We start from the raw sequence: 7,917 nt of genomic DNA on the forward strand, positions 1-7,917 counted from the left end.
CTAAGGGTCTGAGTCTGACCTCGGCTCAGGTCTTGATCTCAGGGTCCTGGGATGGAGCCCTCCCTCGGTCTGGCTCCATGCTCAGCGGGGAGTCTGCCTGTCTCCCTCTCCCTCTGCCCCTCCCCCTGCTTGTGCTCTTTCTCCCTCTCTCTCAAATAAATAAATAAAATCTTAAAAACAAACAAAAACTGCGAATAAGTTCAACACGACTGGGTAATCTCAAACCTAATGAAAGGTTTTTGTCAGTACCATTCTGGTCACTGTGGCTCAAGCTGAAAGAATAAACTGAACCAAAATAGACTATTTTTTCTGTATTATTCAGCTTAAAGTTCAAGAAGATTTACAAAAAAAAATAATAAAAGTAATTGGGACACATGAGAGCTGATCACAACAGTGTGTTCACTTTGTAAAAATCCATCAAGTTATACATTTACCTGTAATTTGAATATTTTTCTCTGCTTATGCTATACTTTAACAAAAAAGTTTACTTTTAGAAACAAAAATACTATTGCTCTAGATAGTCTCCAAAAAACTCCTGGAACAGTATCAGGCTTCCTCATTGGCTAATACATCACAATATCTCTCCCCTGGCTCTGCTCAGTTTCTCAATGTGTCTATTACATCTTTAACCTACGGCAGTCTAGTATTCACTAACTATAAATACTCTCAACTGGTAGCTTCACCCATGTTTCCTTTAGAAAATACCACAGAAGCCATCAAATGCTGATTTACCACCTCCTTCCCTCCCTTCAGAGTGGAGAAGTGACCCGCACCTAGGGCTGTCCTCTCACCTACTCGGACTTCGCACCCCTTCTATTAACCCTCTTGCTTACACCAATCCCTCCCTCCCTTTCTATCAGACCATCCCTCTGATCCCTGAACACGCTCTAGCATTTCCCATCTGGCTTCTGTGAGACCACACCCCCGATATCCCTTCTACCTCACTGTCTCGTTCTGGGTGTCTCATTAATAGATACCTCAAATCCAACCTATCAGAACTTTCAATTTTATTGCCATCCTTCTGTCCCCATTCCCTCCTTTAGTCTTTCCCACCTTGGTAAGCAGCACCATATTCCACACCGCTGCTCAAGCCAGAAATCACCTAATTCCTTCCTTCCCTCACCTCTCACATCTAATCCACCAACCAAGTCCTGTTAATTGTCTCCAAAATACACCTAAATCCATCCACTTTTCATCTTCACTGCCACCACCTTAACCCAGGCCATAATCCACTATTGCCTAATCAAAGAAATGGCCTTCTGACTAATCAATTCTCCAAACAACAGCTAAAGCTATCTTAAAAGTTAAAAGTGAATTATGCTACTCCTTTAATTAAAACCTTCCGATGGCTTCTCAGTACCTTAAAAATTTCATTCCTTACTTTGACTGCAGGATCTGATTGCTGGCTATCTCTCCCCATCATCCATTTGTTCCAACAACACTCCTTTCCCTCAACTTCTAGAACTACAGTAAGTACATACATGTTCATGCAAGCCTCAGGGCCTTCACCCCTGCTTCTCCTTCATTCTGAAAGCTTCTCCCTTCACTCCTTCAAAGGGCTCTCTTTATCCTTAACATAGCTTAAAAGTCAGCCCATCTGACAGCAGGTCTCCATCCCACCCCCATTATTCTTTACTTCAGCACTTTTAACTCCTTTATAGTACAGATGGTTCCCAACTTACAATGGTTTCACTTAATGATTTTTTCCTTTATAATGGTGCAAAAGCGATATGTTGTACTTTGAATTTTTAATTGTGATCTTTTCCCAGGCTATCAATGTGCAGTATGATACACTCTCATGATGCTGAGCAGCGGCAGCAAGCCACAACTCCCAGTCAGCCAGGCAACTGAGAGGGTAAGCAACCAATACACTAGTAACCACTGTTTTTCACTTTCAGCACAGTATTCAAGAAACTGAATGAAATATTCAACACCTTATTTTAAAATAAGTTTTGTGTTAGATCGTTTTGCCCAACTGTAGGCTAATGTAAGTGTTTTCAGCAAGTTTAAGGTAGGCTAGGCTAAGGCTGTGATGTTTAGTAGATTAGCTGTATTAAATGCATTTTCAAATTACAGTATTTTCAATTTACAAGGAGTTTATCAGGACATAACCCCATAGTAAGTGGAGGAAGATCTGTACATATCACAATTTGTAATTCTGTTTATTTCCCTCACTAGAATGTAAATGGTAATATTTAGAGAAATTAAGTAACTTACTCAATCATTTTTTAAATTATTTAAGCACTTTCTATGGATAGGCAACTGCGCTTTTAAGGTACAAAAGCAGGCCGTGTCCCTGCTCTCCTGGAGCTTAAAGCCACAAACACAATAGTAAGTGACAGAGCCAAGAGACACCTCCAGGTCCGATTCTTCAGAGCCCTGGCCCCTTCATCCCTCAACTATACTGTTACTCTAGCGTTAAAATATGGGGCATGAGGTAGGCTGCAGCAAAACGCTTAACAGCTCCTCACAAATTAATGAAAACTAAGGCTTAGAGTTTAAATAATCTGCCCAAAGTAGCACAAGTAGATATTTGAGAGCTTTAAGTACGGTCATGAGCAAAGGCAGATCTAAAGTACAGAGAGTATTCAAGAAACAAAAAATCCAGCTTGACTAGGTAGGACAAGAAATGTTGGCGGATAAGGCTAGAAAAGTACATTTTAAGGACAGTGTGACAATTTGTCAGTCATTCAATAAATATTTACTGAGCACCAACTACGTACCAGAAACAATGCTAAACTCTAGACCAACAAGGGTGATTAAGACAAAGTCCTCACAAAGATTGCAGTCACAGAGATTGTGCAGGCAAAGCAGTACAGAAAAATTACAGTTCAGGGGGATACCTGTTAGAGTGGGGTCAAGCGTGCTATGGGAACACAGAGAGATGACACCCAATTCAAGATGGGAAGTCCAGGAACAGTATCTCAGCTAAATGATGTCCAGACTGAGATTATAAAGCTTAGCTGGAAGAGAGAAAATATGGTGTATACAGGCACTTACAGGTACATAAAGGAAAATGGCTATGTACTTACTATCCATATCAAGGAACTCTGTAGTTTATACTGAAGTTCTTGTAAGTTGCCTACATTAGAAAGCTCCCTTCAACTACAATAGGAAGAACTGAAGGGCGGAGGCAGAGACCAAAAGCAGACTACTTAGAAGGCAGAAGACTTGAACGTAAATGTGAAAATGAGTGAGAGAGAAGCAATACAAAACTTGAGACAACCAGATGGCAGCAAAATCAGGACCCAATGATCAACTGAAAATAGGGGTAAGAGCCTTGGACAGTTGGAAATAATAAAGGTTTTAGTTTTCGACAGGTAAATCGTAAAACACCTTGATACATAAAAGTGGAAAATGACCTGAAGGGAAAGACACTGTCAGGAGAATGAGAAGACAGACTGGGAGAAAATACTTGCAAAAGACTTATCTGATAAAGGACTATCATCCAAAATATACGAAGAACTCTTTGAAACTCAACAATAAAACTAACAACCCAACTTAAACCTTAACAGACACCTAGCCAAAGATACACAGATGGCAAACGGGCATATGAAAAGGTGCTCCACATCATCTGTCATCAGGGAAATGCAAATTAAAACAAGAAGATACCACTACATTATCTATCAAAATGGCCAAAATCTAGAACACTGACCCCACCAAATGGTGGTGGGCACGTGGAGCAACAGGAACGCTCATTCATTGCTGGTGGAAATGCAAAACAGTACAGTCACTATAGAAGGCAGTTTGGCGGTTTCTTACAAAACCAAACATACTCTTACCATAAGATCTAGCAATCATGCTGCTCAGTATTTACCCAAAGGATTCAAAAACATGTCCACACAAAAACCTACACACAGGTGTTTTATAGCAGCTTCATTCATAATTGCCAAAATTTGGAAGCAACCAAGATGCTGTCCTCTGGTAGGTGAGTGGATAAATAAACTGGTACAACCAGACAGTGAATACTATTTAGCGCTAAAAAGAACTGAGCTACCAAGCCATGAAAAGACACGGAAGAACCTTCAATGAATGTTACTAAGTGAAAGAAGCCAATCTGAAAAGCCTACATGCTATATGATTCCAATTATGTGACATTCTGGAACTGGCAAAACTATGGAGACGGTAAAAAGATCACAGCTTGCCAGACGTCTGGGGGAGGGAGGAATGAATAGGTGCAGCACAGAGGACTTTCAGGGCAATGAAGCTGTTCTTCTGTACACTATAATGGTGGACATACAGCATTCATCATGCATCTGTCAGAATTCCTAATGCAGAACACCAACACCGAACCATTATGTAAACCATGGACTCTGGGTGATAATGATGTGTCAATGCAGGTACATCAAACTGTAACAAATGTACTACTCTGGTGGAGAACTACTGACAATGGGGGAGCTATGCATGACTGGGGTCAGGGTGAATATGGGAAATCTCCGTACCTTCTATTCAATTTTCCTACTGAATCTAAAACTGCTCTAAAAAATAAATTCATTTTAAAAAAATTACCTGCAGGCAAGACAATACATGTGTCTAGAGTGTTATTAGGATTATAGATAGCAGTAGGTCAGGAAACAAGTATGTATTGAGTGTTAGGCACTGAGGATATAGGAATACAAAACACAATTCTTGCCCTTATGCATCAGATGCTCTAAAGTTATAGCCACAGAAAACCAAATAATTTAGAGTGCTTTAGAAAAACCACTATTTAAAAGAAATACTTACCATGGAATACTTACCATGAAAAGTTCCATATCTATTAATTATACTGTACTTATTTAAAATATTAATAAATGTTACTGAATTATGCTGGAAAGATACCAACAGGGAGCATTTGCACCAATTCTATATCTAAAGAAAAGATTTTGGCTAAGCAAACTTTAGGGTTGCAACTAACCATTTCAGAGCACAAGTTACTGTAATTTCCAGAATGAAAAATTACACAATTTGTATAATGCACTTTAAGCCTCAAAAATCTACTTGTCACAAAGTTCTCCTAAAAGCTAATCAATACCCTCTCCTCCACAATTTGAGCCAATAACTCCCTGATAAAATTATCAGACCATTTATCACAACACTACACTTTGCTCTGCCCTTATGTCTAAAAGAGGTGGTAACACCAGAGACACCTAACACTCAAAGGGATTCACGGTTCCACTTTTCCAGGTTAGTTAACGCCAAGTCCTTGGAAGCTAACTGATCCATAAATGTAAAAATGCTAAAAGGAAACTTCATTCAATCACTTTGATTTTTTAAATTCCAGACCCCACAAGACCTATCCAAATCCCTTATATAAATTTCCAAATGCCATTATCTCAAGAGTGCCTGTCCATTTATCATCTAGATCTCTTATTTTCATTCTGTACCACTAACAAAATGCAGTTAAAAAAAAAAAAACCAAGCACTAACAATGTACAATGTGATTTCTCATATTCTGGTCTGTGCACTTCCAACATATTCATCATGCCAAGATAAACTCCTAAGATTAGTTACTAAATAAGAGCCCTAGCAGCAAACATTTATTAAGCACTTACCATGGGCCTGCCACTGCTCTAAGCCCTTCACCTATTATCACCTCATCAGTTCTCCCACCAATCCTAGGAGTTAGGTACTGTCATTACACCCATTTTGCAGATAAGGAAAATGAAGCACAGAGAGGTTAAGCATCTTGCCCAAGGTCACAAACCGGTGGGGCAGGACGGACTTCGGAGTCCATGCTCCCAACGTTCAACTGCTGAAAAGAGTTAACAATTTACCCTTGACATGCCGCTTATCTGGAAATGGTAAATGTTCAACTGCTAGGAACAGGCAGTCCAGTCCGATCGCTGCCCTATATCCAGGCTCACGGCTTCTGTGACTTTGACAAATCAGCTACATAATGTGATTTTCCGAACACACAAACTGGGACTTCTCTGGATGTCAGAGCAAACAAATCCTGAATCTTTCCAGGAATGGGGAAAGAAAAACCTACGCAACGCTGTGGCCCAGGTTACTCACATTCCTAAGTTATAATCTCAAAGACTCGAGAAAGGCTCCCAAACTACCCGACAAATGAAGCCTAGAAAAACCAAGGTTTACGATAAAAAGCTGGGGCTTCCCTGGCAAGCCGTTCACGCGATCTCCTCTCTAACGACATAAACAAGGGAGGAGGCTGTATTCTTCCCACTGCACAATGAAGGCTCAGGCCGGGAGCGGGAGCATGAACGCAGCGCCATCAGGGACAGCCGCTCCTGGGGTCGCGGGCAGGCAGAGGAGACCAAGGACGGCCAAGTCGCCCCGGCCGGCCCCTGGGCCCCGAGCGGCGCGGGGAGGGGCCGGAACGAAGAGCCGGCCACTGCCCGCACTCAGCTGACCTCCGCCATGTTGGCCGCACACCCCCGGACCCTTCACAACAAAGGCCGGCACCCGGGCGCGGGGAGCGCCCGACGCCTCCCTCGGCCGGGCCCGCCTCCCGGGTGCACGGGGGCCGGGCCGGGTGGCCGGGAGGCCCTTCCCCGCCCTCGCCCGGGCGCACGGGGCCGACCCCCGCCGCGGGCCTGCCGGGCCCGGGGCGCCGGGGGCGGGGGCGAGCCGGCTAGCGGCGGCGGGCAGGGCCGAGCAGGGGAGGGGAGGGGAGGGGCGGGGGGCGGCGCTCGGCCGGGCGGCCGGGCTCGGGCCGAGACAAAGGCGCCCGGCGCCGGGGGCTGCCCGCGCCCCGGCCCGGGCGGCGCGCCCCGGCCCCACCGCCCTTCCCGCCCGCCGCCATTACCGGGCCTAGGCGTCCTCCTCCCGGAGAGCCCCTCGCGGCCGGCTCCTCCCTCCAGGCCGGGCCCCACTTACCTGTAGGCGGAGAGCGCGCCTCGGACCCCGGTCCTGGCTCAAACGCTCTCCGTCGCCGCCGCCAACCCCCGCCACCGCGGGCAGCGCCACCGCCTCTTCCCCGTGCCGGCACCGACGGGACACCCTGGGCCGCCGCCGCCGCTCGAGAGCGCGCCCCGCAACGGCCGCCCCGGCTCCCCCTTGGCCGCCGCCGCCGCCGCCGTTTCGCGCGTCCTCGAGCCCGCCGCGCGCCCCCGCTAAATACCACACACTGCGGCGGCCGCCATGAGGAGGCGCGGCCCCGCGCGCCGGCCGCTCGGAGGGGGCGGGGCTTCCCGCGGGCGCGCAAGCGCAGAGGCGCTCGCCCGGCCGGCGGCGACCCGCGAGGGCATAGTGGTGCGGGTCTCCGAGGGTGGCGGTTGGCGCTTCGGCTCTTCGTTACCGTTGCTGTGACTAACAGCTCGCGCCCAACAAACGCGGGCACGTCACGTTCTTGCCTGCAACCGTCCCCGCCCGGGAGAAGCTGGCGCTTGCCTGCCGCGTCACGGAACTCTGGTCGCGCGCCCCCCGCGGGGCTTTGTTCCGCCGCCCAACTGGTCGTCCTGCGTCCTTGCCTCCTATTTACGGCCCGTCGGGTCTGGTTTGCTGGTTTCACATAGCGCCTCCACCGGCCCTTCCCAACTCCACTCTTTCCCAAAGGGAAAGAAACCGGCTGCGATGGCCACCGACCGGGACCCCACCCCTAAATGAGAAGTCCAAGCCCCTCCCTTAGGTTTGAGCCGCAGTTCAGCGAAAGCCGGATGAGTTTCAAAGGCTTATTTTAGCTGACAAATGGGTAGTATGGAAAGCACGCCTTTCCCCCCTGTGTCCTCACTCATCTGGAAGTCTCACTCGTGGGACTCTGCGTTTCTTTTTAAATAAAAAATAAAAGGAAAATATTCACAGTTCTTTGATGGGTACAACGTATATATCTGAGCAAACGCCAGTGTCAGAACATTTACAAACTGGATTTCCATGTAAGAGGCTCCATAAAAATACTATTCTATGTGAAAACTTAAAAGGTACTTTTTACGTGAGATATTAGAAACCAGGGAGTAGTCCTTCCATTATCTCCAAACT

At 46.5% G+C, this 7,917-nt stretch overlaps 1 protein-coding gene and 1 pseudogene across 1 annotated transcript in view; one reads left to right on the forward strand and one right to left on the reverse strand.

Moving 5' to 3' along the window:
- SIAH1 (siah E3 ubiquitin protein ligase 1) overlaps window positions 1-7,068 on the reverse strand; it is a 28,985-nt gene extending 21,917 nt beyond the window's left edge. The window contains exon 1 of the mRNA XM_028091254.2: window positions 6,820-7,068. The gene's annotated coding sequence lies outside the window, so the exon portion shown is untranslated. The remainder of the gene's footprint in view (window positions 1-6,819) is intronic.
- On the forward strand, window positions 6,361-7,457 carry LOC148163149 (uncharacterized; annotated as a pseudogene).
- Window positions 7,458-7,917: the final 460 nt, after the last annotated feature.

The sequence above is a fragment of the Eumetopias jubatus genome, unplaced genomic scaffold (genome assembly GCF_037043125.1).
Source record: "Eumetopias jubatus isolate StellerSeaLion01/CBP00866 unplaced genomic scaffold, mEumJub1_p1.0 scaffold_10, whole genome shotgun sequence".
In the NCBI taxonomy this organism is placed as follows: Eukaryota; Metazoa; Chordata; class Mammalia; order Carnivora; family Otariidae; genus Eumetopias; species Eumetopias jubatus.